At 34.6% G+C, this 10,320-nt stretch overlaps 1 pseudogene; it reads left to right on the top strand.

Moving 5' to 3' along the window:
* Positions 1–2,655: 2,655 nt before the first annotated feature.
* Positions 2,656–3,618, top strand: LOC123805041 (annotated as a pseudogene).
* Positions 3,619–10,320: the final 6,702 nt, after the last annotated feature.

Raw genomic sequence — 10,320 nt, 5'->3', positions numbered from 1 at the left:
AAACGTACCATAGTTTTTTGATCCATTCATTTACTGATGGGCACTTAGGTTGCCTCAATCACTGGGCTATTGTAAATTGTGCTGCTATGAACATTGGTGTGCTAAGTTTCCCTTGGATTGGTATTTCAGGGTTCTTAGGATATAATCCTAGCAGTGTAATTGTTGGGTCAAAAGGAAGTTCTATTTTTAGTTTTCTGAGCAAAATCCATACTGTTATCCACAGTGGCTACACCAGTCTGCAATCCCACCAACAGTGCACTAGGGTTCCCTTTTCTCCACAGCCTCTCCAACACTTGTTGTTTGTTGCTCTGTTTATGATGGCCATTCTGACCACTGTGAAATGGTATCTCATTGTGGTTTTAATTTGCATCTCTCTGATGCCTAGCAATACTGAGCATCTTTTCATATGTCTCTGGACCTTCTGCATGTCCTCCTTGAAGAAGTGACTGTTCAAGTCCTTTGTCCATTTTTTAAATTGGGTTTCTTGTCTTCTTAGAGTGGAGTCGGGTGAGTTCTTTATATATTTTGGAGATCAAACCCTTGTCTGAATTATCATTGGAAAATATGTTTTCTCATACGGTTGGTTCTCTTTTCATTTTCATGCTGTTTTCTTTAGCCATGCAGAAGCTTTTTAATTTGATGAGGTCCCATTTGTTTATTTTTTCCTTTATATCCCTTGCTCTAGCAGACATATCAGTAAAGATGTTGCTGCATGGAATATCTGAGATTTTCCTGCCTATGTTCTCCTCTAGGACTTTAATGGTGTCACAACTTATATTTAAATCTTTTATGCACCTTGAATTTATTTTTGTGTATTGTGTAAGTTGGTGATGGCGTTTCATTTTTTTGCATGTAGCTGTCCAGCTCTCTCAACACCATTTGTTGAAGAGGCTATTTTTGCTCCATTTTATGCTTCTTTCCCTTTTTTCAAATATTAATTGACCATAGAGACTTGGGTTTATTTCTAGACTCTCTATTCTGTTACACTTTTCCATTTGTCTGTTCATATGCCAGTAGCAGGCTGTTTTGATTACAGTGGCCTTGTAATATAGGCCATATATAGTATGGGCCACTTGTAATACAGTGACACTTGTAATAAAGTGATCATACACTTTCAAGACTATTCTTTATTGTAGAAATTGCATGTATGTACTGAGAAAATGTAGAAAAGTGTATAAAGAAGTATATAAAAGAATACATAAATCACTCATAAGCCCACCAAACATCCAATAATATACATTTCTGATATTTTGGTGTATATTATCCCATAATATTTTCTATGCATGCACACATATAAATTTCCACACATATATATTACTTGAAAAAATTGACTCATCAGCAGTTTAACATTTATAACCTTCTTTTTCCTTCTTTTTAAGATTTTTAAAAGATTTAGTTTATTTTTAGAGAGAGGGGAAGGAAAGGAGAAAGAGAGGGAGAGAAACTACAATGTGTTGTTGCCTCTCATGTGCCCCCTACTGGGGACCTGGCTGGCAACCCAGGCACGTGCCCTAGATTGGGAATCGAACCCGTGACCCTTTGGCTCACAGGCCTGTGCTCAATCCACTGAGCTACACCAGCGAGGGCTGTAACCTGCTCTTTTCATGTGCTGATATATTACAAAAACATTTTTAGTTCAATAAAGATATGATTGTCCTATATTTGTTAAATATTTTATTTTTTCTGCACTTTCAAAGTTTTATCTCAAATTTTTATGATTATTATAAATTAAGACTATTAATTATGATTATTATAAATTAATGAAATTTATAATATATAAATTATATTTGTATATTATAAATATAATTAATAATCTTATTAAGGATGAAATTTAAATATATAAATGCAACACAGAAAAAACCCTTTATATTGGATATTCATTTCAAATATATCATATGGAAACAGTTAAGCATGTGTTCATTCAAATTTCTAGTATGATATAGAAATTCAGGAAAACACAGTAACTTGACATTGGATATAACATGACTGGTGATAGGGCTTGGAGACAGGGAAAAATGGAAGGATGATAATTAAAATCAAATGCTGAATAAAAAATATTACAAAATGGCATTAAAACACAGCTGACACCCTGATGGATTTGGGTTTTGCAGCGAGGTAACTAAATATGCTCACATCAGTTATTTCATTCATATAACAAAAAATTTTACAGAGATAAAGTGTCAACTTCACTTATCCTGTTAGAATTTTACTATATTCTCATATTTTAAATACACAAAAATAAATATATGTATGCTGTGACAGAAATGTTCTGCCACAGGTGTTAACTTTCAATTTGCCTTTTTTCTTAACAATATATATTGAACACTTTTTCATGTGAGTAAATATAACTTCCACATCATTATTTTTTCATCACTGCATAGTATTGCATTGTATGATCAAACTTTTCTTAAACCAACTCCCTTTTAGGAATACTTAGGGATTTTCCTCCTTCTCCTTCCAATCTATTACCACAGTTACTACAATGAATATATTTGGTTTGGGAGTGTTTCTGTATAAGTCACTAAAAGAGGAAATGGGCTGTCGCCTGAGTGCCCAGGCACGTTGGGGGTAGCAGGGACATTTTCTGACTCCTGGTCACTTGTCCCACCTGCTCTCCCCACACTATCACGGGGCCAGTGCAATTCCCACCCCAGGATGCAGAATGTGATAAACACAGTTAAGGAAAAGGCACTGGAAGTGGCTGAGTACCTGACCCTGGACCTCAAGGAATCAAAGTTTAAGGAAACAGGTGTTATCACCCCAGAAGGGTTTGTGGGAGTTGGAAATCACTTAGTTCACCACTGTCCAACATGGCAATGGGCTCCAGGGTAAGAACTGAAAATGAAGGCATACTTTCCCACAGGCAAACAATTTTTGGTCACAAAAAATTTACCATGCTACAAGTGGTGCAAATAGATGGAATATTCAAATGAGTTGGAAGCTATCATTGAAGAAGATGATGATGGAGGATGGGTGGGTAGTTATCATAACACAGGTATTACAAGAAAAACCAAAGCAGTTAAGGATATCATGCTAAAAGCAAGGACAGTATAAAACTCCAAGATCACACAGCATTATGTGAGGAGAAGGAAGAGGAAGATGAAGGAGAAGCTGCAGATATGGAAGAATATGAAGAGAGTGGATTGTTGGAAACAGATGAGGATACCCAAGACACAAGGAAAATAACAGAAGCTTATAAAACTAAAACTGATGCTAGAGGTGAAGATGCTATTTTGCAAACCAAAACTTGTGGCCTTTACATCACTTATAATAAGTATTACAGACACCATGACTATGGTTGTTTGGCTATGATGAGCAATGGCAGTCTTTAAAAGTTGAGCACATATATGAAGCTATCAGTCAAGATCATGAGAAGAAAAGTGACATGGAAAATAACCCTCATCTCCCATCACCTCCTATGTGTTCAGTTCACCCATGCAGGTATGCTCAAGGGATGAAAAAATCACTGAGACTGTTGCAGAAGGAAAGGGAGAACTTGGTATTCATATGTATCTTCTAATTTTCTTGAAATTTGTAAAAGCTGTCATTCCAACAATAGAATATGACTACACAAGACTCCACAATGTAACAAAGAGAGCATACAATCTATCTACCTAATTACTGGTTCTGATTTGTAAAGAATTAATCCATAGATATGACTATTGACCATATTGACCAAGATGTACAATTTGTCTAGTAAAGGAATTTATATGTTTATGCATTAAAAAGGAGGAATTGATGTGTCCAAAATCACATATATTTTAAAGTTCGATATTGCCAAAATGACTTCCAAAAATGTAATATTTTATTCTATTTTTGCATTTTTCTTGACATTTATTTGTTTATTATTATTATTGAGGTATAATTCACACATACTATGTTAGTTTCACATATAAAACAATGATTCATATTTGTATATATTGTGAAATGATCACCAACACTAAGTCTAGTCAACATCTATCAAGTACTTTATGTTCTCAAAGAGCATGTGAATGAATGCTTGTTTATCTATACCCTCACAAACTCTGAGCATAATCAATATTTTTAATCTTTTCTAATTATGTAGGTGAAAAATTAACTCTCACTTCTATCCTCAATAGATATTATTTTAATGTTTTGTGAAAAATCTATGATATGATTGTTACATAATTTATTTAACTTATTCCCTATTGTAAGACTTTAAAGTTTCTTCTTAATTGTTCCTATTATAAAGAATTGTGTTCAATATCCTAGTAGTCATTTTCCATTTGTAAATGATACATATCATTAGTTCAATTCAAATAGCTTTAACAGAATTATAAGTTTGTTTTTTTTATCCTGTAGCAAAATTATCCAGGAGAATCCTCAGTTTATGAGAATGTGTACCCACATGCGTGAAAGTGTATATGTTTATGTACATGCTTGGGTGCATATCTGCGAATACCTAGAACAATTGTTTCTTTCCTTCTCCTTCATTGCTACTTTTCATTTGTGACTTCTCTTTGTATATTCAGGTCCAAGTCAAAGGAGTGATACTAGGAATTCAGGTCTATGAACTTTTTTGTAGTAAATCTTTATGACTGCCATTAAGTATTTTTCTAGCATGTATACCTAAGAATGCATTTACAAACTCAAAAAGAATGCATATTTCAAGTATTTAGCAATTAGCTAGTACTATCCAGAAAGGTTGATTGATTCTTTTTTGTGTGTGTGTTCTTTTTTTTTTGGTATATATTTTTTACTAATGTTAGAATACAATTCTCTCCATTTTCCCATCACCACTTACCACTACCCTACACCACCACCTCCCACCTTTAGTCCTAACCCCCTTCGGCATTGTCAATGGGTCCTTTGTACATGTTCATTTACAACCCGTTCCCTTCTTTTCCACATTATTTCCTTCCGCACCCTCTTCTAGTTTCTGTCAGTTTGTTCTTTATTTCAATGTCTCTGGTTATATTTTGCCTGCTTGTTTGTCTTGTTAATTAGGTTCCACTTATAGGTGAGATCATATGGTATTTGTATTTCACAGCCTGGCTTATGTAACTTAGCATAATGTTCTCCAGTTCCATCCATGGTGTCATGAAAGGTAGGAGCTCTGTGAGTTCTTTATATATTTTAGAGATCAAACCCTTGTCCCAGATATCAGTGGCAAATATATTTTCCCATACAGTTGATTCCCTTTTCGTTTTGCTAATGTTTTCTTTAGCCAAGTAGAAGCATTTTTTTTTTGTTAAAATCTCATTTGACAATTCTTTCCTTTATGTCCCTTGACCTAGGGGACATATTGGTGAAAATATTGCTGCGTGGAATATCTGAGATTTCCTTGCCTATGTTCTCCTCTAAGACTTTTATGGTATCATGACTTATATTTATAAGTCCTTTATCCATCCTGAGTTTATTTTTGTGAATGGTGTAAGTTGGTGATTGAGTTTCATTTTTTTGCATCTAGCAGTCCAGATGTCCAAACACATTTATTTGAAGTGGCTACTTTTACTCCATTTTATGCTGCTGCCCCCTTTGTGGAATATCAATTGACCATAGAGACTTGGGTTTATTTCTGGGCTCTCTATTCTGTTCCATTGATCTATGTGTTTGTTCTTATGCCAATACCAGACTGTTTTGATTACTGTGTCTTGTAATATAGTTTGATGTCAGGTATGGTGATACCACCTACTTTGCTCTTCTTTCTCAAAATTGCTGAGGCTTTTCAGGATCATTTATGGTTCCATATACATTTTTGAATTGTTTGTTCTTTCTCTGTGAATTATGCCATTGGTATTTTAATAGGGCTTTCATTGAATCTGTAAATTGTTTTGGGTAATAGGGACATTTTGATATGTTATTTCTTCCAATCCATGAGTATGGTATATGCTTCCATTTGTTTGTGTCTTCCTTAATTTTTTTCTTCAGTGTTGTGTAGTTTTCTGAGTACAGGTCTCTCACCTCCTTGGATAGGTTTATTCCTAGGCACCTTATTTTTCTTGTTACTATATCAAATTGGATTTTTTTCCTGATTTCTGATTCTTATATTTCCTTGCTGGTGTACAAAAATGCCTTCAATTTCTGAATATTGACTTTGTATCCTGTTGTTTTGCCAAATACACTTATTAGGTCAAGTAGTTTTTTTGGTGGAGTCTGTAGGATTCTCTATGTATGCTACCATGTCATCTGCAAACAATGACAGTGTTACTTCCTCTTTTCCAATTTGTAGGCCATTTATTTCTTCTTCTTGTCTGATTGCTGTGGCTAGGACTTCCAATATTATGTTGAATAGAACCAGTGAAAGCAGGCATTTTTGTCTTTTTCCTGGTCTTAGTGGTAAAGTTTTTAGTTTTTGGCCATTGACTATGATGTTGTGTTTAGATTTGTCATATATGGCCTTTATTATGTTGAGAAATGCTCCCTCTATTCCCAGTTTGCTGAGCATTTTTATCATGAATAAGTGCTGTACATTATCAAATGCTTTCCACATATATTGATACAATTGTGTGATTTTGTTTTTTGTTTGTTTGTTTATGTGATGTATTACATTTATTGATTTGCAAATATTATACCATCCTTGAGATGAATCCCACTTCATCATGGTGTATGATATTTTTAATGTATTCCTGGCTTTGGTTTGCCAGTACTTTGTTGAGGATTTTAGCATCTGTGTTCATCAGCAATATTGGCCTGTAGTTTCCTTTCTTTGTAGTGTCTTTGTCTGGTTTGGGGATTAGGATGATGCTGGCTTCAAAAAAGTTTGGGAGTCTTCCCTATTCTTGAATGTTTTGGAATAGTGTAAGAAGGATAGGGGTTAAATCTTCCTTAAATGTTTTGTAAAATTCTCCTGTGAAACTGTCTGGTCCAGGGCTTTTGTGTGACTGGAGTTTTTTTATTACTGCTTCAATTTCATCAGCTGTTATTGGTCTCTTTAGGTTTTCTGCTTCTTGTTCATTCAGTTTTGAAAATTATATTTTTCTAGGTGTTTGTCTATTTCACCTACATTTTCAAATTTCCAGGCGTACAGTTCTTCATAGTAATTTCTTACAATCCTTTTTATGTGTGTGGTATCAGTTGCAATCTCTCCTCTTTCATTTCTGATTTTGTTTATTTGGGTTCTCTCCCTCTCTCTCTCTCTCTCTCTCTCTCTCTCTCTCTCTCTCTCTCTCTCTCTCTCTCTCTCTTTCTAGAGTCTTTTTAAAGACTTCTCCATTTTGTTTATCTTTTCAAAGAACCAGTTCCTGGATTTATTGATCCTCAGATTTGTTCTTTTAGTCTCTATGTCATTCAATTCTGCTCTAATGTTGGTAATTTCCTTCCTTCTGCTTGCTCTGGGCTGTCTTTTTTGTTTTTCCTCCAGTTCTGTACATGTAAAGTAAGGTTATTTATTTGAAATTTTTCTGTCTTTTCTAGGTAGGCCTGTATTGCTATGAACTTCCCTCTCAGGACTGCCTTCACTGTGTCCCATTATTTTCAGACTGTTGTGTGTTCATAATCATTTGTGTGCAGAATTTTTTTTTTACTTCTTCCTTGATCTCACTCTTGACCCATTCATTGCTTAATAGCATGCTATTCAATCTCCATGAATTTGAGTGTTTTTGAGTTTTTTTCCTTGAGGATGGTTTGTAGTTTCAGGCCCTTGTTGTCCAAGTAGATGCTTGATATGATTTCAATATTCTTTATTTTGTTGAGGCTTGTTTTGTGTCCTATCATGTGCCCTATCTTTGAAAATATTCCATGCACATTAGAAAAGAATGTGCATTTTGCTTCTTTAGGATGAAAGTTTCTACATATACCAGTGAAGTCCATTTGATCTAGGATATTGTTCAATGCCACAATATCTTTGTTGATATTTTCTTTGGAAGATCTATGCATTTTTGACAGTGGGGTGTTAAAATCCCCTAGTATAAGTGTGCTGCTGCCTATTCTTTCTGGAAGTCCTTCAAGAGTTTATTTATATATTTCAGTGCTTCTGTGTTGGGTGAATATATGTTTATAATGTTTATGTCTTCTTGATGGATTCTTCCCTTGAGTATTATGAAATGACCTTCTGGGTCTCTTTTTATGGCTCTTTTTTTGAAGTCTATTTTGTCTGATATCAGTATTGCTACCCTGGCTTTTTTTTTTCCTGTCTGTTTGCTTGGAATATTTTTTCCAACCCTTCAATTTCTATCTGTGTAGGTCTTTTGTTCTGAGGTGTGTCTCTTGTAGGCAACATATGTGTGGGTCATTTTTCTTGTTCATTCAGTTACCCTATATCTTTTGTTTATAGCATTTAATCCATTTATTTTTGAAGTTATTATAAATAGATACTTATCCATTGCCATTTTACTTCCTTTCTACCTGTGTTCCTCTCTCTCTTATGGTTTTTCTTCTTTTTCTTAAAGCAGTCCCTTTAGCATATCTTTTAATGCTGGGTTGGTGGAAGTGCATTCTGTTACCCTTCTTTTGTCTGGAAAACTCCCTATTTTGCCTTCCATTTTAGTTGACAGTCTTAATTGAAATCTGAATAGACTACTCATTGTTGCAGGCCTTTCTTTTTCATTTCTTGGAATATTTCTTGCCATTCCCTTCTGGCTTGTAATGTGCTGTGGAGAAGTCAGCTGCTAAACTTATCGGGGCTCCCTTTTCTGTTACTTCCTGTTTCTCCATTCCTGCCTTTAGCATTCTCTCTTTGTCTTTAAATTTTGCCATTTCGATTATGATGTGTCTTGAAGTGGGCCTCTTTGGGTTCCTCTTGATTGGGACTCTCTGTGTTTCCTCAATTTGTATGACTTTTATTCTCATCAAATTAGGGAAGTTTTCCATCATTACATTTTCATACAGGTTTTCTATTCCTTGCTCCTCTCCTCCTTCTGGTATCCCTATTATATGGATATTATTATGTTTCATGTTGTCCTGCATTTCCCTTAACCCCTCTTCATTCTTTTTCAGTCTTTTTTCCTTTTCTTGCTCTTTTGGGCAATTTTTTTCTACCTTGTCCTCCAACTCACTGATTCAATCTTCTGCTTCATTAATCCTGCTTTCGATTCCTTCCACTGTGTTCTTTAATTCAGAAATTGTATTCATCATTTCCTCTTGGCCCTTGTTCATTGTTTCTATGTTCTTTTTTATGCTGATATAGTTTTCAGTAGTTCCCTGTAGTTTCCCTGTAGGTTTTGGTAATTCACACTGAGTTGACTGAGCTTCCCTATAACAAATGTTTTGAACTCGATATCTGATAGTTGATTTGCCTCTATTTCATTTAGCATTCTTTCTGAGGATTCCTCCTTTCCTTTTGATTTGGGTGTGTTTTATTTTGTTTTGTTTTGTTTTGTTTTTGTCTTCACATTATTTCTGGGACCCTTGCAGTTTGCTTCTGCTTCTTAAATTGATCTGTTTTTACTTTCTGACTTTGTGGTGTGAACTTCTATGGTATGAGACCTGGAGGTTCAGTGGTGTAGTCTCCTTGATCACTTGAACTTGATGCTCTTGGGATGCCCTTCATGACTTTTATGTTGGTTTTATGGATATATTTGGAATTTGATTGTTCTTCGGTCTTTCTTTGGTGGTTATTTACATCCAGCTGTGGGTCACTTCACTGACTACGTTTTGTGCCCTGTTGTGCACATGCTTCTAGAACAAGACTACCAAGCCCAGGAAACAAACCCATACCTGCAAATATAACTCCCCACCACAATCCCACTATCAATATCAAATGCATCAGTATTAATATAAGGGTGTAATGAGACTAAGACTATTATAAGAAAGGAGAGTGGATACGAGATGACTTACTGAAAAAGAAATGATTTTGAGAGGGTAGAGGGAGGAATACTAATAAGAGTTTGGTTTTGTAGCAGTAGAAAGAGAGAAGGTAAAATTTACCTCTTGAATTAAAAAGGGAATGAAGAATGTGGAGTGGAGTATGAGAAGGGAAGTGCATAAATTTTGGTTTAAACAGAAATTTTAATAATATAAAATAAAATAAAGTGAGAAAAAGAAATAAAAGGAGGTAAAATAGCAAATAATTAATAAAAATATAGGAGCCAAATTGAAGAGAAACATCTACCACAGTACTATCTACAACAAATGAGCTAAAATTAATATAGGTGGTATGGGAATAAGAGGGGAAAATGTAAGAAAAGTCTAAGAGATGTTTAGAGGAATGGGAAGTGATTTTGAAATGATATAGGGAAAAGGAATACTAAGAGTGAGGAACAAAAACCAGACTAAGAGAAAGAAAAATTAAAATTTGGGTTGTACAGAAAAAGAAAAAAAAAAGATTAAAAGGAGGATAAAGAAAAAATAAAAGGGAAGGATGAAAGAGAACTAGAAGAAAGACAAAAAAGAAAAAGAAAAAATAGGCAAAGATGGCAA

The sequence above is a fragment of the Phyllostomus hastatus genome, unplaced genomic scaffold (assembly GCF_019186645.2).
Source record: "Phyllostomus hastatus isolate PE091 unplaced genomic scaffold, TTU_PhHast_1.1 phas_scaffold_28, whole genome shotgun sequence".
In the NCBI taxonomy this organism is placed as follows: Eukaryota; Metazoa; Chordata; class Mammalia; order Chiroptera; family Phyllostomidae; genus Phyllostomus; species Phyllostomus hastatus.
The sequence above is the reverse complement of the archived record's forward strand: the minus strand, read 5'-3'. Positions and strand labels throughout refer to the sequence as shown.